Below are 23,948 nucleotides of genomic sequence, written 5' to 3'. Positions count from 1 at the left end.
CATGGGCTTCAGCTATTGTGAAGGACCTAGCAGTTCTCCCAGACTGTCAAATTGTATTCCCTCTGCCCAGAATGCCCTTCCCTCCTTGCCTTCACTGCCCCCCAGAGAAGGTGGGACCCTTTTAAGCCAGCATGCTGGCTATGGGTTGTTTAGTGCCCTATTGGTTTTCAGGACTACTTTGTTAACTTCTCAAGGACAGGGAGACTGTTTTATGTTTTTATATAATTTGCAGGAATTCAGGACCTACTTGCTGCCTTGCATATCACGAATGTTTAGTCGATGTTTGTCTGAGACAACATCGTGTGGAAGAAGGAGATGGGCCAATTACTCAGGGTAGATACCACATCACACAATTCTAGTCAGTTGGGAGGCTAGCTGGTGTTGGAGAGAATCAGACAAAGCTAGGAAAGAGGAGGTGGGGAAGTGGCCAGTGGTTAAAAAGGAAACCTAGTTTCTACGTTTAAAAGGTTTCCATTGTGATTTCTTATTATCTTTTTCTTTCCCAGATCCCACCTCAGAAGACTGAGGCAGGGACATGGACTGAAATGATGGGCACTGGGTTAGGAGCTGGGTGCTGAATCCATTTCTTGCTACCTTGCTTTGGATCTCATGTTTCACCTCCCTGGGCTCTGCCTCCTCATTAATAAATGAGGGAGTTGGACAAAGCCATCCCATAGGTCTCCCCCCAGCCCCACCATAGATCTTTTTAAGTACTAGAATTCTACTATTTGTGGGTATGTAGGCAAGTTTTGTAAATTGGGATTTCAGTCAAACAGGGCTCTGGAGGGTAATAATGTTGTCAAAATCTCTTTTACAGGCAAGTTCCACTCAGTTACATGTTTTTCCTCTTTCCCTAGATATTTTTTAAAATGTTGTTTATGGCGTATTTAGTTTTCCACGAGAAGGCAGCTACTGAACGCAGTCTGCTTCAGAAAGAGGTAGGTATGTCGTAACCCAGGAAGAGCGGATTTTGATCACAAAAATTGGCATCTGTAATAAATCTAACCTTGTTCTGAGTGGTTAAGTTCCTTAGAAAACCCACTGACATTTCAAAGAGTGCATCGATTAGAAAATACTGACAATTTTCAAAACACTAGCCTTGCATGTTAATGTCCTGGTGTCGTGAGAGTGAACAGTAAAGCACTGTTGGTGCACACTGGGCCCCTCTCACGCACGAAGTATGTCAACCTGACCGGCCTGTGGAGACTACAGCTCTCCTTGTTTCTCCGTCATCCCCTTCCCCAGGGCCAGCAATGGACCATTATCTCTCTCTCTGACATCTGAGGCGAGCATCTGAATGCCAGGAAGGAAGTTTTCCAAATCGATGTAAAAACAAAATCCTCTTATTACAACAGGATACAGTAAAGAAAACAAAAAAGGAAGCTCATGAGAGGGAAAAGGTTTAAGTGGAAATGAAAAAATATTCTGAGGAAAACAAGATACTATAGTCGTAGTTACTTGCATTTACTGGGGAAAATCCAGCATTGCTGGGGAGACTAGAGTAAGGCAGTGAGGCTGACACATCTGTCGCCAGGAAGATGTCTCATCGTTGTCTGTGTCACAGGGCTTGAAACTGAAGTCAGTAGCATGTTCTTTCACAATTTTGTCCCTCTTAGATGTAAAATGTTATTCTTTGGGAGGGGAGTGTTAATGAGTTTTGCCTAATTTCTTTGCATAAGAGCTTGCCTTTTTATGACCTGCATATTAGGACAATATTGTATGGAGATATTCAGTCATCAGGAGCTTTAATCACTTATCCTAGCTCAGAGCTGGAGATTTCAAAATGGTGTGCTGATGTCATCCCCCAGGATCCGTCATCCTAGACAGAGGACACGGGGCTGTGTACTTCATATGTACGTCCAAGTCAACTAGTGTGAGTGGCTGAACCAAAATCCATGGTAACTTCATCTCAGTTACACCAGAGGATGGGAGGGGAAAGAGATTTAACCCCACATAACATGAGGAAGATGAGTCACAAACAATTCTTACACAAACCATATCTTGTTTCTCAGATATTTGTCAAGAGCATTGTGAAAAAGTGGTACGAAGAGGGTTATGGTGGAACACAATGTAATTTTAACTGAGTTCTCAGTTGTAGGACTATGGATGTGTTTTATTTTTGTGAGAGCTACTGAGAATTTGTAACTACCAAGAGATTTTATATGTAGTTCTCATATAACCCTCACTAAGACAACTGATGAGGTGGGTCTGTTACTTTTGCCGCTTTATAGAAGAGGACAGTGAAGGACAGATGTGTTAAATAGTTTGCCCAAGGTTGCACAGCTCCCGAGAAGCAAGGCTGGAATTTAAATCCCAGTCTACCTGCACCTGGAGCTCAAGTTCTAGGTTTTGAACTTCTTTTAGTTTCAACTACAATCTTGCATTGAAAGATCTCTATATAGGTAATTATTCCTCAAAGGCATATGGGTTTTTCTGATTTCCAAGTTCCTTGTGTAACCTGGGCTCTTAACGTCATCCTTTCTGCTCACCTTGGAGAACCTGGTTCAGTTCCTCCTTTTCTTGGCTCCTCCAGGCTCTCCTTATGTTATCTCTTCTCAGTGCACACATGCTCAGCTTCCCTTATATTGGGTAATTTGTTCCTCTTTTGTACCTTTTAATGATTAACCTATTTCTCTCCTTTCCATAACAAATAGCCTCTGAGCTGTGACTACACTCCTGCCACCCTCCAAGTCTGCTCAGGGTGCTTAAAATTGCTAACCACCAAGCCCAAAGGGTTTTCTTAGTTGTCCTTCACCTTGACCTTTCTGCAGCATTTAACCCTGCAGACCATCCACTTCTTTGAGATATGCATGTGCACATTAGACACAATTTATTAAATGATTGGTTAAATAAAATACTCAAACATTGTCTGAATTTCTAAATGCAATGTATATATGGCTAAAGACTAGAACATTTTTTACATATAATATACTTGTATATTTTTAAAGAAGTCATAAGAAAATAACTTTAGTTAAGGAAACTGCCCAACACGGCAGCAACAGCCTTCTTTTGCAGAATAATGAATATATTCAATTGTTTTTAGAAAGAGCAATGTATTTTTAGGCTAATTTTTTAAAAATTATAAGCATAGCATATATAAAAACTCAAAATGGATCATTGCCATGACTAGAGTTAATAATACTATATTGTATACTTGAAAGTTGCTAAGAGCAGGTCTTAAAAGCACTCATCACAAGAAAAAAAAAGTTGTAACTGTGAGTGGTGATAAATGTTAATGAAACTTATTCTGGTAATCAGTATGCAATATATACACATATCAAATCTTTATGTTATATACCTAAAATTAAAGTACTGTTGCATATTAATTATAATTCAATAAAAAAAGGATCATTGGCCTAAATGCAAGAAAAAGAAACTATAAAAACTCTTAAAGAAAACATAACAGTCAATCCTCAAGACCTTGAATCAGGCAATAGTTCCTTAGAAATGACATCAAAAGTAAAAGCAACAAAAGAAAAAAATAAATTGGTCTTAATCAAAATTAAAAACTTTTGTGCTTTGCAGGACACCACCAGGAAAATGAAAAGACACCCATGTGAGACAATGTTGGTAAATCACATATTAGATGAGGGACTTGTATTCAGAATATATAAGGAATTCTTATAACTCGACAATAAAAAGACAAGCAAGCCAACTAAAAACTGGGCAAATTGTTTGAACAGAAATTTCTCTAAAGAAAATATATAAATGGTCACCAGCACATGAAAAGATGTTCAACATTATTGTTAGAGAAATTCAAATCAAAACCATGATAAACCACTTCATATCCACTAGGGTAGCTGAAATTAAAAAGACAATACAAATGTTGGTCCATAATGAGATATCACTTCACATCAATTAAGATGGTTATTATTTTAATAAAATAAAACCAGAAAGTAACTAGTACTGCCTAGGATGTGGCAAGAATCTTTGTGCATTGCTGATGGGCACAGCAGCTGATGGAACACAACAGTGTCTCCAAAAGATTAAACATCAAATTACCATAGAATCCAGGAAATCTACTTCTGGGTGTATTTTTAAAAGAATTGAAATCAGGGACTCAAATAGTTATTTGCACACCCATGTTCATAGCAGCATTATTCACAATCACCAAAAGGTAGGAACAACCCAAATGTCCATCAGTGGATGAATGGATAAACAAAATGTTGTATAGCTCTGTAATGGAATATTACTCACCCTTGAAAAGGAAGGACAGTCTGACACATACTATAACATGGATAAACCGTGAAGACATTATGTTAAGTGAAATAAGCCAGTCACAAAAAAACAAATCCTGTGTGGTTCTACTTATGAGACTGTGAGGTCTCTAGAGGAGTCAAATTCATAGAGGTAGAATGTAGAATAGTGGTTTCCAGGGGCTGAGGGAGGGAGGAATGGGAAGTATTGTTTAATGAGTAAAGAATTTCTGTTTGGGGAGATGAAAATATTCCAGACAGGAATAGTGGTGATGGTTGCGCAACTAGTTGATGTCTTGGTTGCACAGCTAGTTGATGTACTTAATGCCACTGAAATGTACACTTACAAATGGTAAGAAAAAATAAACAGGGGTGCTTGTGTGGCATCTGCCTTTGGCTCAGGGTCCTGAGATGGAGCCCTGCATAGTCTCTCTGCTCAGTAGGAGTCTGCTTCTCCCTCTGTCCCTCCCCCAATTTGTGCATGTGCATGTGCGTGCTCACTCACTCTCTCTCTCAAATAAATAAAGATCTTAAAAATAAACAAACAAATAAATACAAAAAACAAGCAAACTAACAAGCAAAATGTTGGTGAGGATATAGAGAAATTGGAACCCTTATAGATTACCGAGTTTATAAAATAGTGCAGCCATTTTTGAGTTTGGTAGTTCCTCAAAATGTGAAATAGAGTTACCATACGACTTAGCAATTCCGCTCCTGGGTATACATATTCCTAAGAGAACTGAAAATATATGTCTACATAAAACTCTGCACAGATGTTCATAGCAGCATTCTAATGAATAGCCAAAAAAAATGGAAATAGCTCAAATTTCCATGAATTGATGAATGTATAAACAGTGCAGTGTATATCCACAAAATGGAATATTATTTGCCAATAAAAAAGGATGAAGTACTGATCCATGCTACAAAATGGATGAACCTTGAAAACACAATGCTAAGTGAAAGATGTGTGACACAAAAGGCCACATATTGTATGATCCATTTAAAAGATATGTCCAGAATAGGCACATCCTTAGAGATAGAAGAACAGCTTAGTAGTTCTCAGGGGCTGAGCAGAGAAGGCAGTAGAGAGGGACTTCGACTGGCTCATTGGGGTAGTGAAGATGTTCTGCAATTTGATGGTGGTGATGGTTGCACAACCTTGTAAATATGCTAAAACCCATTGAATTACACATTTTAGAAGGTGAATGTTATGGCATGTGAATTATAACTCAATAAAGCTTTTAAAAAAAACATTTTATTTATTTATTTGAGAGAGAGTGTGAGAGAGAAAGCATGAGAAGGGGGAGGGTCAGAGGGAGAAGCAGACTCCCTGCCAAGCAGGGAGCCTGATGCGGGACTCTATTCCCGGACTCCAGGATCATGACCTGAGCCGAAGGCAGTCGCTTAACCAACTGAGCCACCCAGGCGCTCTCAATAAAGCTTATAAAAAATAAGTAGAAATTAGCTACCTGAAAGCTAGTATTCACTTCCTCATTTGTTTATTCACCCTTTGTGGAACATGCTTCAAGCCAGGGACAGTATTAGGTGCTGGGCATAGCAACATTTTGAAAAGATCCCCCAACTTTGGTGTAGAAACCAGATCAGAAAGGCACCAGAAGCCATGTGGACAAAACTGGGAGCTAGCCAATAGAGAGAACCATATCTCTTCTCAGTTAAAAGTTTTCTTTACATTCTTTTCCCCAAAAATAGGCAAACCAAAGAAAGGAGACAAGCTCTTCTTCAGCTCATTTGTGATCCAAAGAAAGCTCTGAGGTTTCTTAAGGGCTTCAGAAAAGAGCTTTACAATCATAAAAGCCAAAGACTTGAGTATTAATTCTACTTTTGAAATCTAATGAAAAACATATCATATGCCCATCTTTGCCAAGAGTCTGAATTGGAAAGTGAAGCTAGAAGTGCAGCAAGTAGTCTGGCAGATTGAACCTTCATTCTTCAGACTTCTTTGACAAAGAAACACTATAAAAAGATCAGCCAAGGATACGAGGCCAGTTTGGTTGGACAGGAGTGGTGGGTAGGAGCACCACAAACTCCAACAGGAGCCCTTCAAATCAGCTACATTTGCCCCACATGCACACACTGGGTTTTAAGAGGGCTTTGGCGTTAGACACTTTAGGCTTTGCACCCGGCCTTTGTATCATAGGCCAGGGATGTCTTCAGGGAGGAGGAAAACTTTGCTAGGGTAATAAGGATCCCCTGAATGCTGTGAAGAACAGATTGGAGTTTTTGATTACCTAGAAGTTTCCCACCTTCTTGATTCTCTTACTGTGGTCCTTGATGTTACCAAAAAAAAAAAAAAAAGTTTAATTCCCTCCCAGATAACTTGGGTTGACTCTCACATTAGCCTTTCCATGAGAATTCCTTCGAATGGTGAATGCTTCTGTTGAAAGTAACAATCACATAAAACAAGATTTCCTGCTTTGAATCGATGCCCCTTGACTCTAATGAATGAAATAATCGCAAACTAAATCCCCCCATGCTGAAGAAAATAAAATTCAAATTAAAAAAGTCAAATAATTGTTGAAGGAATTCATGGAAGTGAAGTAATTTTCTTTCTCTTCTTTATATGTGCTTATGATGAGGTCAGTCTTGAGTTCGTGCATCTCTGAAGATGGCTGCCACAATCTGTTCATATTTAATGCTCTGAACTGAACCAGAACCTGTTACGGCTCTGTTGCCATTACTGCTTCTCTCAAGGATCTGAAGGTGCTTCGTTGAGAACTCCTATACCCTTTTCATGAGCCAGTCCCCTTCCTCCACTTTCCATTTGATGATGCCAGGATGGGTGTTCAGTGGGAGCGCTAAGCTCTGGTCAACGGCTCTGTGGTTTACATCATCCTGACTCCACAAGTCTCTGAGGAAAACTGCATTTAGGAAGCAGTGAAGACAAATCGTGGGGATTAGGTGACGGCTCTCCAACTTGAAGGTGTTCTTCAGCACCTCTTCAAGTTTTCAAGTGGAAGGAAAAATTAAACTCACTGGAAATAGGATCATCTCCAGGACTTCTTTTAGGCAAATCTTGAAGGCAGCCACATAACAGGAAGAATGGGGCAATAGAAGACTTTTCTGGAAGTTGTGTCCATATGGCACGCACACAGGTAGAGAACGTTTGTTTGGGCTGACTATGGGGGGTACCTGAAATGGGAGACTGGGCCAAGGTCCCTTCTTCTTGCCTCTAACCTTCCCTTGGTACATCCACAAACAGAAACAGGACCAGAAACTATCCCTAGCAGAAGCTAGAATAACGACTACAAGGTCTTCCCCACCAAGAAAAAGATGAAATTCATGCTAACTCTAGCAGTTTTGGTGCTGAGAGCTCACTCTGGCTCCTTCTGCCCTTGCTTTGGCCCGTCCTTTCAAAAATGTCTCAGGCAGTGCCAAAGCATGGGCTCCCTGCAAGACCTGGAAAGAAAGTGTGTTGTCAAAGACAAAGTCTGCCTTCCCAATGGTTTGTCAGCACATGGGCTGCAACCCTACCCACGGCTACTCTGAACCAGCGTCAAAGTGGTTTGCCCTAGGGATGTCACAATAAAGCTAGACAGTAGGTAAGAGACAGGCTCAGACCTGGGAGCTGGGAAAAAAGACACCCATTCTCCATGTTTGCTCAATCTGTGGGGTGATCTGAGTGGTAGTACTTAGTCTCTGCCTCTTCCCAGCGATCTTAGCTCGACAACCCTGAGAATACACCCCTAGCTTGGATAGAGCTTTTTGTTTAGTTTTACATTGTGGGCACACCTCAATTTTTTAAATGCATGATGCCATTTTTGAAAAAAAAGGAAAAAAATCCTCCTTATATATCCCACATTAAGACCATAAATATGTCTGTTTTTCTCATTCTTCCAAAATACTGTTCAATTGAAAAGCCAGAATCTACTTAGTGCACCTTGTCTCATGTTGTCTGTTAGGTTCCACTGGTCCAGGAAGTAAAACAAACCAAAAAATCTTCAAATATCTTTGGAAACGTGAATATTTTCCCATGAAAATAGTTACTTGGTTTAAAAAAGAAGGGCTAACAACACTGTACTTCAGCTATATAGTATTTTGGGAGAGCTAGCTTTTGAATTAATAGCAAGACATCAAAACGTCTTGTCACTCAGAACTGGATGCTTATATGGTCAATCCTCATTATTTGTGGATTCCACCATTGTGAATTTCCCTACCCGCTAGTATTTACTTGTAACCCAAACTCCATATTTGTGGTACCTGCATACTCTTTCATGCACATACTCAACTACGTCTTCCTTCCTGTTTCAGCTCAACAAGCGGACTTTTCATGGTCTATTTAAGTGCCATAGTTTTTATGCTTTCTGTTGGTAATTCTGCTGTCCAAACTGGTCCCTAAGCATTGTGAAGTGCTGTCTAGTGTCCCTTAGTGCAAGGAAGCTGTCGTGTGTCTTACAAAGAACATAGGTTTCTCAGATAAGCTTTGTTTTGGCATGAGTGATAGTGCATTTGCTGTGAGCCCAATGTTAATGAATCAATAATATATATTAAATAACATGTCTGAAACACGAAACAAGGCTTTATTGTTTATTGATTGTTGGCTGAAAATATGACCAGAAGCTAGCAGGAAACTGAGCCTATATTTTCCGGAGGAGCAATGGTTCAGTATTTGCTAATTTAGTATTGAAGTGACTTTATAGAACATAATTGCCAGTAATACCAAGAATCAACTGGATCAGCTTTTAGATTTTGGAAGGGGGCATCAGGACAAGGTATGGGAACCAACCACTAGAATGGGTCAGGGCCCTCCTGACTGCAGACTTTGGGCAAACCAGTCCAGGTGAGCCATCAAGGGGAAATAAGAGAACTTTGCAATAAGGTCCACTGGGCTAGAGGTGCAGCCCAAAGGGCTGGGATTCCCAACCACAGGGATAGGGAAGTGTGTTTGTGTGTGCACATGCGAGCGTGCGTGTGTGTATGTGAGAGAAAGAGAGAGAGAGAGAGAGATTTGAGGGGAGAAAGGCAGAGGACCAAGAATGCAAGGAGTACAAATACTGAGAAATAATTAATTTCAGTGGATGATACTCATGGGACCTATGTACCCAGTGAAAGGAAGGATCAGGAGTGAGGTGGGATGATGTTTGAACTGTCTTAACTGGGTAAATTAATTCTGGGTTTAATCTCTTGTACAGTTATCTTCTTTCCACCCACCAGTTTTGGGAGGAGCCTCTTAGTAAATCTCGAACAGAGAGCTGTTGAGGAACACCTGAAGAAACAAAAACATTCCTGAAAATTCTAGTTCCATTTACATTTAATGGGAAATGTGATCACTCTGACTCTTCAGTGTCAAAGTAATAGTAAGAATCTCTTTTCCACCTCTGCTGCTACTGTCCATGGAGGCTCCTTATCCTCTTCTTAGGACTCTGATCCCAACACAGTTCCAAATTTCCCTATTCCAACATGTGTCTCCAGGGACCAATTTTTAAAAATCCCCAAGCCTCCTTGGCTGCACATGAAAACATTTGGGGAGCTTTACCCCCCACTTATGACCCATCAAATCAGAATTTCTGGGGGATAGGATTTGAGCATGGGTATTTTTTTTTTAATGCTCTAGGTGATTCTAATATATAGGCCCAAAGTGACTGAGGAATGCCTGCTATAGTGATTCTCAATCCTGCAATTAGAATCACCCAGGGAAATCCCAGGTTAATAGATTCAGAATCTCTGTGGAGGCAGAGGGAGACCAGGCATTGGTATATGTAATTTTAAAAGTCCTTGAGATCCTTGGCTTAGTGAGATTCTGCAGTTACATGTTAGAAATTTTAAAATAAAATCTGCTGGAGAAAGAAGAGCGAACAGGAGAGTGGAGAGAGAATTAATGATAAATACATGAATGTGGTAAAGGGCAAGTCAAAGACCCCAGGTCCTCTGATTCTTTGAAACCATTGAATTTTGGTCTGGGAGGGAGTAAGGGACCCATTGAAAGGAGCAGTATGGTTTAGGGCAGAAACTACCCTAGTGTGAGGTCTGCTGCCTGCAGATTGGCTGAGAGATCAGCTACCACAGTGGCCAGGCCTTCAGAACTGACATGGCACTCAGAATGGGCTCTTCAGTGACCAAGGGGGCAGTGGCTACTTCTTTTCTGGACTCCCCTTCTCCCTTCCCTTGCACAGTCAAGAGACTGCTGACAGAATGCAGAAAAGATGCTCTTGCCTGGTGCAGATCACCTTCCCTGTGCTGGTCTACCCATCCTCCAACTGCTACAAACACAGCTGCTAAGATACAGCCACCTCCTTCTCCAGAGACCCATCTTCTTGTAAATGGTCACTCCCCTGAGATGTTACCTCTCTCACATCCCCCCTGACCAAGAGGGATGGCCACAGATAATGACTAATTGGCACAGGTGCAAAAGTCTGACTCCTTCATCTCAGGGTAGGATGAATTCTGAAAGGCAATTCATGTTCCCTGCTGGATCAGCTAAAGCTAGACTAATTGAATTATATCTTTACTTAGAGTTTTCCCCTGTCCTTTCCCACTTCCCTCACTCCTCTCCTCCTGAGAACACTTCCTCAGGAAATTCTTTATACAAGAATCCTTGTCTCAGGCTCTGCTTCTAGATTAACCTGTCCTACAAAAATTAATTAAAATAAATTAATTAATTAATTAACCCATCCTATTAGTGACTAGATAGTATATGGATGATGAGGAGAGAGGGGTGGAAAGAATCTCACCTTGGGGGTCAGATATGTCTGGTTTCAGCCCCAACTTCATCACTTCTTAGTTGCATGAATCCAACAAGTTACCTAGACACTATGATCCTGTTTCCTTCTCTATAGACCACAGGATGGTCATACATTGCTTGCAAGGAGGTCGCAATTACGGCATTAAGTACAGGAGAGTGGATGTGAATGTCCCTGGCACATAGTAGGGATTTGGTAATGTCAGCTTCCCTTCCCTCCTGGAACTTTGGCACCACCTTCCTCCAAACTTGGTTCTCTACTATCCTCTTTGGTCACCCGGGCATAAGGTTTTCTTAGTCTTTCCTTTATCTCTTTCTCCCCTTTTATATCTTTCTTTTACAATCTCCTTTTCCCAGGGTCTGCACCTCTTATTTTTTGCAGTACTTTTCACTTTCCCCAGTCACGACAAATGAAGAAAGATACATGGCAATATTGAGAAATACAGATCCTTGTTCTATGGACCATAGCCAGGGAAGCTGAAGTGAGGTTATCAGTTTTTGCCAGCTCAGCAGAGTTAGGCTGGGCTTAGTTTTGTAAACAGGACCCAGGGGGCTGCTTTGTGGTTTTTCCTGAAATAGCATTTAACCAGAGAAGGATATGTTCTTTTCCTTCTAAGATGAAAATAAAGACCATTAAAAACCAATCACACAAGTGCTTGACATAAGAGCCCTCCTTCATCACCATCAATCTTCCTCCTCTGGGTCAAATGGTGGACCAGAAGGGAGCTGATCCCTGCAGTTGGGACATAAGACAAGAGTTTGCTGGCTCAGCCACAAACTGGTGGTGGGACTTCGGGGAGATTGCATAACCTCCTTAGGGCCCAGTTTCTCCATCACCAGAAAGGTTATACAGCAAAATATGTGCCAGCTCCTTCACATGGGACCTCCTAGAATTCATAATTTATTATGTGGGAAACACTGGAACCCTGTGCAGAAACTGATTGAGAACAATGTATTTTGTTGTTAATATTCTTGCTAATAACACCGATACGATTGCAAATCAACTCAGTAGGGCATGGAGTATATTGTAAATCACATGTGTCACGATAACAGTCTACACTGAAGATGGTGGGAAATCTGAAAGTCACTTATTAGCCTTGAGCACCCACTATTAGCTGGTCAACTGGATTTTTATAATAATAATTATTATCATAAGCCTCATGGAACAGGCTGAACTAATTAATACTTTTTTGTCCGCCCAGTTCATTTTTCCGTCCTTCTTCTGGCATTGGTATGTCCTTCCCTCTGGGGGGCTCCTTCTCCACTCCTGGTCCTAGTGGGGCTGCAATCTTAGCCTGTCATTGCCTAATCGATTCACTACTACACACTTCAGGAAGGGTGGACACAGGACCCAGTCTCGCTGGCTGTAGTTCACTCTTCTTTGGTCACAGGGATTGGTCCAAGAGGGTGGCTGATTCATCAGGTCAATCAGACTCTTTCTCCAGAATTTTGGGATTGGAGTTGGGGCAGAAATGTAGCACCCTCCCCTGTTCTGAAAACAAGTATTTAGTTCGAGACCTGCCATCCATCTTTTCTTGTCACTTGGGGTTGGGGAGGAGAGAATGCTGGCACTACACTATGTAGGCGGGGAGTGCAGAGGCAGCTGTGGGGAGAGCAACAGGGTGCTGACATTGTTTGAGCTGGATGCCCATTCTGGATGTCTCCTTTTTGTGAGCCAACGAGATCCCTCTTTTTCTCTAGTAAGTTTGAGTTGGGGTTATTTTATGGAACTCACTACCGCGTTTAAGAGAATTTAATTGATTAAGAAATATAAATTTTCACTTAAATAAGTGCAAGTGCTTTCCTTCCTTAATATCTTATAGTAAAGAATATGTGTGATTAGAATAGATTGAGTCCATTCAGTGTACATATATTATAATTATTACAATATTATCATAAAGAGAAAAAGAAACAATATCTCAGCAGATGTTATAGATGATTTAATATAAAACATGTCTTTTCGGAAGTAAGGGCATGATTTGACAGTATTCTGTCCAATGCATTAAAAACAAGCCTTCTTGTAACAGGCTTTTCCTACACAGTGTTTCAGAGCATCACAAACTTGGGAAAACCATCATGGTGAGTGTCGTCCCTGTTCTCGCTCACCAGTGCATTTCTAAGTGGCCACAGACCATAGGTCCTTTAGTCTAGGTTATACTCTCTGCGCAGAACATTAGAGAACAACCAAGAGACTGAAAAAACAAAGTAGAAGTCTTAAGTCTTGGGTCTCCCAGTTTTAGTCTAGCACTTTAACTCTCAGGGGTGTTAAACTTGAACTTTCATTCAAGTTCACGTTCCTCACTTCTGTTTTACATGCATATGTATGTACTTCTTGTCCTAACCGTGGCTGGGAAGACATTTAAAAGCTGTCAATATTTACTAAGTGTGCATAAGACAGCAGTGTGGGCCAGCAGCGGAACTAGAGTATTCGGCCCCACTTTTGGCTCCAGTGCTAATTTCTGGGTGAGTTTGGGCAGGTCCATTAAAATCTCTGTGTTCCAGTGCGACATTTAAGAAAAGGAGATGTTAATCGTTATTGGCCAGCACCCCAAAAGCAATAATTACTGAGGACAATACCTGCTATTCAGAATGGAAATGAAAGACTAATCTCACTGAGACTGCACATCTATGACCTCTTCTCTTTTCTCTCTTTTTATTTCTGTAAGGGAGGAGGCATGTTGGAGCCTCCTTCTCCAAGCCTGGCTTGGGAGAAAACAAAACTTTATTGTCCAAAAAAAAAATATTAGCAAGCACCTGTTTATATCTGTCACCATGGTAAAAAGACAAGGGTGTGAATAAAGCAGCCCAGTTTGAAATTGCTCTCAAAGATCACAGGAAAAGCGGATGGCAGAGGGATTGTAACAGCATCTCGGAGACATTGACTGGTTCCCCCTTGCCCCTTAGATTTATAATGAGCAGGGCTTGAAGGGCTTAAAGGCAGGACTTGGGTGTGAAGGTGATTCTGTTCCTTACTCTTGGGCCCTTAAATGAATTATTTCACCTCATGCTTGGATAACGGGAAAACAGAAAGGATAATGCCTATATGTAGGTGTGTTGAAACACACTTAGACACAAGCACCTACCAAAATGGCACCTAGAAGCAGCCTAATAAATCCCAGTTTTCTCCCCTCTCCCATTTATTCACTTACTTTGCTACTAATTTGACAGCAAGATAGCAGGTAAAGCAACCTCCCTATTTTGCTCTCAGCAAGGCGGGCATATAGGTGGCCCTATATGCCTGATTAGCTGTTCCCATCTCATGTCCATATTCAGACTCCAGAGCTATTTCTTGGATTTAATATTGGCCCTTTGCATCAAGGAACAAATAAATATATATGAAGAAACATGGTCAAAATCTGTATTTAAAGCATCTGTTTAAAGTGAAGGTATTATAAGCTTTCTCTTGTACACAGAATCTTTCATAACCTTCCCCCCCCCACCAAAAAAGAGCAATTGGAATGATAATGTGGATGACTCAGACAGAAGAAGCTTGGGTTATATTAATAATTTAGGACTGAATGATTGCCTCGATGTTTTCGCTTTCATTACTGCGAGGACACAACATATGCAAAAGCAGTTAAGTGAGGGGAAGCCCCACTCATACTGTCAAGGAACCTCATGCTGCAAATAAGAGAATCCCAATAATTGGGTCCTCTGAACCCTCACAGCTGCAACCTCGTAAATATGGAACAAGGACTGCTCTAGCCCCCATGAAACTTGCGTTTTGCTTTCCTCAAAGCAGTAATTCTCAAACTCTTTTTGGAAGCTCTTTCTAACAGCAAAAAGAAATTAATGACTCCCTAAACCAAGATGTCTGTACCATCAGTGCATGAAAAATATAATCTGAGTCGTAGGAGTCATGGTACAACTTTTATGAAATTTCCTGAGGAACTGTAGAAGTAAGAAGACTGATCGATTCCAGGAGCAAGGCGTGATAATCATTCCCGAATTTAGAAGTGATGGCCCCATGCATGTCCTGTCACACATGCTTTTTCACAACAAGCCTGCCACACTAGGGCATTGATGGAGCTCAGTCAATGCTCAACTTGACTGAGCATTGCTCAATCCCCATAAAACCAGGAAGCAGGTACTGTTATTGCTGTATTTCATCATTTCTCAGAGGGCAACCGAAGGGTGGCATATGCACCTTTATTTGATGTACCACCCAGAAAGAAAACAGAAAGCTGCCAATTAAACCACAACACGTCATCACTGATAAAACAAAGAGACCATCTGAGATATGTTAAGACGCAGAAGAATGAGCGTCTTGGACCTGATGAACTGTGGACTTTCCCTTCTATAGATGAGGGAACGCATGCCTTGCTCGAGGTCAGGCTGCTGACCTCGAAGCCTGAAGCCCCACTCAAACTCAGACCTCCTGACTTCAACCTGAATGGGCTCCACGCAAACACACCTATGGTTCCGAAGATGATCTTGGAAGCAAGACGGAAGGTTCCTACGGGGTACTCCTGAACGTTCCATTTTAGAAGGAAAGGATCTATCATGCTAGCTGGAAGCCATCATGGCAGCATTTTTAACAAGGAGTGACAATTATTTTCCCAAGGGAAGGATGAGTGACCAACCACCTTCTGTCTTCAGAGTATCTGGCATTCATATAGGGGAGGTACAGTCACCCTCACTATTCTTGGATTCTTGAATTTGCAAATTCATCTACTCGTGTATAGACTGTGTAAATACATACACACACACACACACACACACACAGGAAGTAAACAAAAAAGTATGCCCAATGGCAAGATCTGGAGGGAAACACAGAATGGTAGTATGACATGGTGGGATTATAGGTTTTTAAACATTCTTTTGTTAACTTTTCTAATGGTTGACACTTCTTTGGAGATTTGTATTAAAAACAATACAGACTCTCAGGAAGGGGAAGAAGCAGCCCCAAACAGAGCCTGGTGGTCGTAGCAGCGGGGCAGCCCAGAAGTCAGCACGGGGAGGCGATGCCTGCCGTGACTTCCTTCTTTGGAGTGCTTCCTTGGCTGTGGAGTAAGAAGCCTTGATTATAGAGGAAACACAGAACTCTGTATAGCCTTCTCGAACTTTCTAGATTTCTCTTAAAAAAAAAAATCAGTTAAAAGACACGAGGAGGGCGAGGAAGAGGAGGAGGAGGATGGTGGGGGTTGGAGAAAATGAAGCTGTGATCTTAGTGTTTTTCTGCGGAGGACAGAGCACTGACAAGCACATCAAACACACACCTCTTTGCTAAAAATGAGGGCCCAAGTCTATTGCTGAATGCCTTGATGCGCTATAAATGATAAAGAGTCACCCGTTATGGAGGGACCGCCCTATATCTGTAATCTTGAAAAATGTATCGGTGTAGGGGGAACTGCTGTCAACAGCGCAAACAGCCAACAAGACTGTGCCGTTATGGAAATACTAAGCTTCCCTGGTCACCAAGGGAGAACTCCCTAAGCTCACTTAAGGAGGAAGTCGAGTGGAGGGTCTTGGAAGGCAGTTTGTTGCCTTGTGGCCAGCGGCCGATTTTCCACAAAATTGTGCAGTGGCTAATTCTCACAGGAGGTTTTAAAATTGAAGCTGGGGTTTCAGGTTCGACTCCCATGAGCTGCCTTTATTCAGACAGTCTTTGTTTTCCCGGGTCTGGGCAGCCGTCCTTCCGGGGGCCTTCCTCAATCCCTGGCGGGGGCTGAGGGCCAGCCGTTGTTTGGGATGAAAAGGTATTGGAAAGCCGGCTGCTCTCACTGGAGCCTGCACCTGCGGACCCCAGCCTCGGAGCAGCTCGCTCTGGTGCTGTGTGTGTGTGTGTGTGTGTGTATGCATTTGATTTCCTCAATGAACGCTGGGATACTGCTCAGTTTTTTGGCCTGAATATGCTGGAGGGGCTCCAAGCCGCTCAGTCACTTTCTCTGTTCTGGGTGGGGAGGCGCTCTCTTTTCTCTCCTCTCTAAGAAGGGATTTTGCCAGGAAAATCTGTCCAGCGTGCTTTGACCTAATCTCTTCTGGCGCTAAGAGGCCTCACCCAGATGAAGTGGGCCTTCAGGTTGTTTGAGGGGTGCCGAGGCAGGGCTCTTCCCCATCTGTGAGTTGCTGCATTTTTTATGAGTTTCTCACACTTGACTCTAGTAACACGACCCAAGCAATGTCTACAACCTCTGTGCTCAGCCTGGTGAGAGGGCAATGGAGAAGTCACCCAAGTGGGTCTCCTGAAGGACCGTGCCTCTCTCCTCCTCATGGCATCCTAGCTCCAGAGCTCCTTCCTAAGGCACATGTTCCATGTGGACAATCTGATTGACTTTGGCATCTGGATGTGGCCATGCAATCACCACCACCTGGGAGATAATGAACATGTCTGTCACACTCCCAGCGGGTTCCTAATGCACATCAGTAATTTTTCCCTCCCCTTCCCCCTGCACCACCACCCCCAGGCAAACCTTGATCTGCTTTCTGTAACCATCAGTTATTTGCATTTTCTAGAATCCTATGTAAGTGGAATCAGATAGGATGTATTCTGTTTGGTTCGGGTTTTTCCACTCAGCGTAAAGAATTTTGAGATTCATTTGTGTTGAGTGAATATTCAACATGTATCAACAGTTCCTTTCTTCTTACTGCTCAATAGTGTTCCACTGAATGAATGTCCTACTTTCATTCACCTGTTGAGGGCATTGGGTTGTTTCTACTTCTGGATGATTACAAATAAAACTACTAGGAATATATGTGTGCAAGTCTTTGTATGGATATAGTCTTTCTTGTCTCTTGGGTAAATGCTTAAGGGTACAATGGCTGGATCATACAGTAGGTGCCCATTTAATTTCTTATGAAGCTGCCAAAGTGTTCTCCAAACTGGTTGTACCATTTTGCCTTCCCACCAGCAGTTCCAATTCCTCCATATCCTTACCCACATTTGGTACGGTCAGTCTTTCTCAGTTTAGCCATTCTAATAGATATGTGATGATATCTCATTCTGGTTTCAATTTGCTTTTTCCTAATGACTAATTAGGTTGAGCATCATTTCCATGTGTTTACTTGTTATCTGTGTGTCTTCTTTTGGCGAAGTGACTGTTCAAATCTTTTGAGCCTTTCTTAAATTGGCTCGTCTATTTTCTCATGATTGAGTTTGGGGAAATCAGTGAACTATTTCTCCCAGGGATATTTTTTATTTCAAGAATTATTCTGGAATGTAAGACACTGCAAAGAAAGTTCAATGGGATTTTCAGCACTAATCAGAGCATGTGGGGAATGATTTGGGCACCCAGGGCCTTCTAGCCCCTGGAGATAACACTCCATATGTGCCATTATAATGATAAAAGCAGGCCTTGCCAGAAGTCCAGACAGGCTGAGACCACATCCACTTCTGGAGGCTCTTGGGATGTTAAACATGAAAGAAATTTCAAAAGAGACATATGAAAAACATGATATATTTTAAATGTATATATTGAACACATTGGTGCTTTTAACCGAATGCAAAAAAATTCAACATGTATATAACATTGGAGATGATGTCAAGATTTTTAATTTGAGGCCCAATATGGGGCCTGAGACAAAGGGCTCTCCTGGCCACTTGCCATCTTATGATAGACCACGAGAGACCTGCACCAGCTTGGGGCACTTCTGACGTATTCCGTATACCCTTGAAGTCACACGTAGCCTGGTTCCTCTAACTATTTATGCTTGGGGTCAAATGTGTGCTGTAGAGATGACTGTACAAAAAAGGACCATTTCCCAGATATACACAAATTTTTTGCCACAGTGGTGGCATGGGGAAGGCTGATCATGGTCCTTTAGGGCCCTTTGGAGGGACCTCTTGCTCCACCCACCTGACAGCCTGCGGGGCCTAAGGCTTCCTTTGGGGTGGGTAGAGCCTTGGCCTTTTCCACTTTGTTCGAGTCCTACTGGTGCCCTAACTATGAAAAGGGTTAGCTTCACTGGAAGGATCCCAGAGTCCTCCCAGACATGCGCACAGAAGCTCTCGCCCCCCCTGGGCTTGTTCACCATCACTTCTGTTTGACTTCAGTCTCCTTTCACCTCTGGTTGTATCCAGTGCAGTGGCTCTCCATATGGGGCCGTTTTGCCCTCTGGTGGACATCCGACATCATCTAGAGACATCTTTAAGTATCAAAACTTTGAGTTTTTTTTGATACTCAAAACTTTGATACTTTGAGTATGAAAACTGGCATCTGGTGTGTTGAAGGCAGGGATGCTTCACAAGACAAGACACAAGACGGCTCCCCACAGCCAAGAATTATCCAGCCCCAAATGTCAGTGTTGGTGAGGCTGAGAACCCCTGGTCTTGATGATTTGACCAGGTGTTGACCAGAACAGACAGGGGATAGGATTGTCTCAGGCTCTGGGAGAGAGGTTCTTTGTTCATTAAGCAGATGAGCACTGCAGTAATGATGTAGAGAAGTCCAGAAGCTTGAGGGGATGTCAAGAGCTGGCTGCCCAAGGCCCTCCTGCCCTCCCAGCCTTCCTCCTCATCCCTTCTCCCTCCAAGAGCTCTGGAGGATCGCCCACGTGCTTTCCAACCCAGTCCTGCTGCTCGGTGACTCTGGGCAAGTTACTTAGTTTCTCTAAGCCTCTAAAAAACCGAATAACCTTAGTATTTTTGTTTGTTTTTAAATTATTATTATTTTTTATTATGTTATGTTAGTCACCATAGAGTATTTTTTAGAATTATGAAACAAGATAAGCCAAGCCACATAAGGTTTGGCACAGGAGAAGACCCCAGTGGGTGGCTGTGATTATTATTTCATGAACGGAGCCCCTGCTGAACACAAAGCACCTTGCCTGGTGTGTTTCCTAGCCACTCAGTGCCAGTTGGTGACAAAGTTTTGTTAGTCTACGGAAAGACCTTTACTTGAAAAGCCTTAACAACAGCCCTTGTCCTTCAGAAACAAAGCCTGATGGATATGTTGAACTCACTGTGTTTTGTATTTTGGTTTAGTGATGAAAGAAATGAATAAAAAGGGATTTATGTTAAAACAGTGTGTCATATATAGAGGTATTGGTGAATGTGTGTCGATATATACCTACGTATTTGTTTACAGCCCATGGAAAGAAATATACATGATGTGCTTTGTCGGAAAACACAGCACTAGTTGGGTCTCTCATGGCAAGTCCTGGGGAACTCGAGGGCTGTCCCATTCCAGGACGGAGCAGGACTCCACCTCAAGTGACTTGGATAACATCTCAGATAGAGTCGGCTGCTTCAGCACCAGAAGGGCGTCATTGCCAGATGGCCAAGCAGAGACTATGAGGCTGGTGCCAGACTGTACTCAGGGTGTTTCTAGAAGGTCATTGTTGCAAACCCAGAGAACCAGTTCTGTAGGGTTGGCTGAAAGGGGATATTTAGTCCGAGTAACAGAGAGGTGTGGTAACAGAGGGGAGGAAGTCTGGGTAAGGATTACAACCGGCAGTCAAAATGCTCTTCTCAGTTTTCAAAAAGAGTGAGGGAGAAGCCATGTTTTGGTTCTGGCCCTCAGACAATGCCTTGATTCTTGCCAAGTGCAGGAGAGTGAGCCCACAAAAGCACCAGTGAGCCAAGAGAGAATTCAGGTGATAAGGACTCAGCTGGGCAGCATATGGGCCAAAATATAAGGACAGAAAATTTGGCTTGGCTGCATTTTTGCCAGTGTGTTTCCTCTTGGGGCCGGAGGCACATTTAGAAGTATAGATACGCTCTGTGCTTGGGAATTCACAGTGGAGCTAACCCAAATTAAGAAGCCTTTGGGCTTCTTGGGCAAGGGATCTCTACAACACTCTGGACACTAGAGCCATGAAAAAGCTCCCTAGGAAAATTCTAGAAGACAGGCCCGATTTCCGCTAGCCCAGGAATGTGGCAGAAACTTCTTGTGCCAAGGGTGAATGGATGTAGGAATTTCCTTCCCTCAGGTGGGCTGTTCTCCTCATTAAGGAGTCAGTGTGTATAACCATCCATATTTCCTGCACTGGACTATTGAAGAAAAGGGAAGGAGATTTACCTAGTTACATCAAAAGGTCCAAAGGCCACAGAAATTGCCTTTTAGCAATAAGGATGGCTGTCACTGGGCAATGTCACAAACAGCAGTTAATTCTACTCTGTTTTAATAACCAACTGAGAGAAGACAGATTTATGGGAGGAAGATAGTTTGAGTGATAGGCCTTCTGTCTATTCTGTTGACTACTCTGTACGTTGAGATTAGCAGGAACAAGGGGTCTGTGTGGCATTATCTTGACCTTCACTGAGTTTAGTTTAGATGAACTATGTCCTCATCCATAATCTATGGACACTAGGGGAAAAGAAAAGAAAACAGCAGGACTTTCTCATCTCTAGTACTTATGTTGGTGTCTCAGTCATGGTCTTTTGAATGAAAGACTGACATAGTGGAAAATACATCTGTGCCTGTGTTGGTGAGACCATTGATTACTTTATCACCTAGAGTTCCCTTTAGAAAGCCTAACGTGATCAATTTCTACTCCAAGTTCAGGTGATGAAAGGTCTGTACTCATAAAGGAATGGCTTTATTTCTGTCTTTCCAAAACTGAGAATGCTGTCGTTGGACATATCTGCCTTGGCTCTGAGTCCCAGGAAGCCTGGAGTTAAATGTGATGCTCTACTCTACCACTCATTTAAGCTCTCATGACATCCATACTTGGTTCCTATTTCTTCTGCTCTTGTCATTCTTGTTTTATTTATATTTTCCCTGTTCCTAATTTGAATTCTTGATTATATTTTCCATCATTTTACTGCAGAGCTTACAACCTCTGATGCCTCCAGCTGTCAAACAGGCAGCAGTAAATGACTGAAGTGAGTAGGGCTATAGGGCATGGTGTGGACTGCGGCAAACTGGAAAAGTTCTCTGGCCACTCTACTAAAATAGCACTGTTCCTTTAGCCTGCTCTCAATCTCTATCCTCTGACCCTACTTTATTGGTAGCATTTATCACTTTCTGTAATTATTTGTCTGTTTACTTAATTATAACCTGCCTCACCTCTATGTCCCAGCACCCAGAAGATTGCCTGACACAGAATTCTCACCAAGTCTGTCCGCATTGGCTAATTGAGTGAATTAGTAGATAAACATGGGACCCATGTGGCCAGATGTTCCTGTGTTTTAACAGAATTTGAAATTTATTTTATTATTTTTTAAAAGATTTTATTTATTTATTTGACACAGAGAGAGAGATCACAAGTAGGCAGAGCAGCAGGCAGAGAGAGAGAGGAAGCAGGCTCCCCGCTGAGCAGAGAGCCCGATGTGGGACTCGATCCCAGGACCCTGAGACCATGACATGAGCCGAAGACAGAGGTTTAACCCACTGAGCCACCCAGGTGCCCCCAGAATTTGAAATTTAGATTTTTGTATGAAATCATCTGATTTTTTGATGCTGGTGGCTAATGTGAAAAACTAAAAACACCATGCTGGCCAGAAACAGGCTAGCGTGGGATACTGTTCTACTTCTGATTATCTGCTTATCGGCCCCATAGTTTCTTTGTAGGATGAAGTAGTATACAAATAAACAAAACACGCATCCTTTTTATGGTTTACAAAGCCCTGCTGCCTGCTAGTATCTCATTATTGTTCCAATTTTACGTGTGAGGAAATTAAGGCCCTACAGAGGGGAAGTGAGCCTGTAAGATTAGAAGTGGAGGAAGCAATAAAAGGCAGGACCCAGGGAGGCAGAGCTGGCCTCCTGGTCAGGTATTCAGGAAAGAGGGAGGAAATGCCCTGTTTGCTCTATTTCCTCTCTTCTTGGTGACCCAGACCCAGAGGTTAGGCAGATGTTTCACCTGACACAGGCTATGACCTCAAATTCAGATTCAGCCTCACGCTGGGTCTGTTTCTGTACCTTTCAGTCCAGAAGGAACCAGCACAAGACACATCAGGATGGACGTCTTTCAAAACTCTCTCACGTAGCACCTGTGGCTCACCTGCCCCCAGCCGAGAACTACAAGCTTTAAATGTTTAAGCCGTGCACACATGATCAAACAGTCAACATACTGAATAGTGCCTATTTCATGTCTGTATCTTCAAAATGATGCTGATCTTATTTGTTTTAGGAGGTGATCTCCTTATGTCACAGGAAGACCAGTAGGTTGTGATAATGCAGAGACTATCTCAGCAGGTCTTTGAATTTAACCAAGTTCTGACTAAGATTTATCTTCTTACCTCTTTTCTCAGAGAAGTTCTTTAAAATAAAATTTGAGTATTGAAGTTTAGGTCTCTGACATTTCTTAGGGAACCCTAAGAGGTGGAAAATTTCTTTATAAATTATAGAATTATTTTCTTTCTATGGTTCTCCTAACGATTTTTTTCTAAAATCGCCTTGCTAAAGCAAAAAAGCCCAGTTTGGTTGGCATTTCTTAATTATTATTATTATTTCTAACTGTGGTCAGTACCCACAACAGAAAATTTACTATTTTAGTGTATTGTTAGTTTTGAGAATAGAGTTCAGTGATTCACCAGTTTCATATAACACCCAGTGCTCATTTCATCACATGTCCTCCTTAATGCCTGTTACCCAGTTACCTGATTCCCCCCACCTACCTCCCCTCCAACAACGCTCAGTTTGTTTCCTAGAGTTAAGAGTCTCTTTTGGTTTGTCTCCCTCTCTGTTTTTATCTTATTTTCTTTTTCCTTCCCTTCCCCTATGTTCATCTGTCCATGCACTTTTGAGTTTCTTCCATCCCGTTGCTGTTGTGAATAAAGCTGCTATGACTATGGGTGTATATATATCTATTTGAGTCCCCACTTTTAATTCTTTGGGGTAAGCACCCAGAAGTGGGATTGCTGGATCATAGGGTAGTTCTATTTTTAATTTTCTGAGGAACTTCCATATTGTTTTCCCTAGCAGCTGCACCATTCTACATGTCTGCCAATGGTGCACAGGGGTTTTTAGCAAGATAAGTTATTTTGTGGGTTTGACTTTTTTAATATATTGTTTATAGCAGCCACCCTAATGGGTATGAGGTAGTATTTCATTGTGGCTTTGATCTGCATTTCCCTAATGATTAGTGACACTGAGCTTATTTCACATGCTTACTTGCCATTTGTGTATCTTCCTTGGAGAAATGTCTATTTTGCTCATTTTTAAATTGGG

This window comes from Enhydra lutris, unplaced genomic scaffold (assembly GCF_002288905.1).
Source record: "Enhydra lutris kenyoni isolate GAN:26980312 unplaced genomic scaffold, ASM228890v2 scaffoldscaffold21, whole genome shotgun sequence".
NCBI classification, from domain to species: Eukaryota; Metazoa; Chordata; class Mammalia; order Carnivora; family Mustelidae; genus Enhydra; species Enhydra lutris.
The sequence above is the reverse complement of the archived record's forward strand: the minus strand, read 5'-3'. Positions refer to the sequence as shown.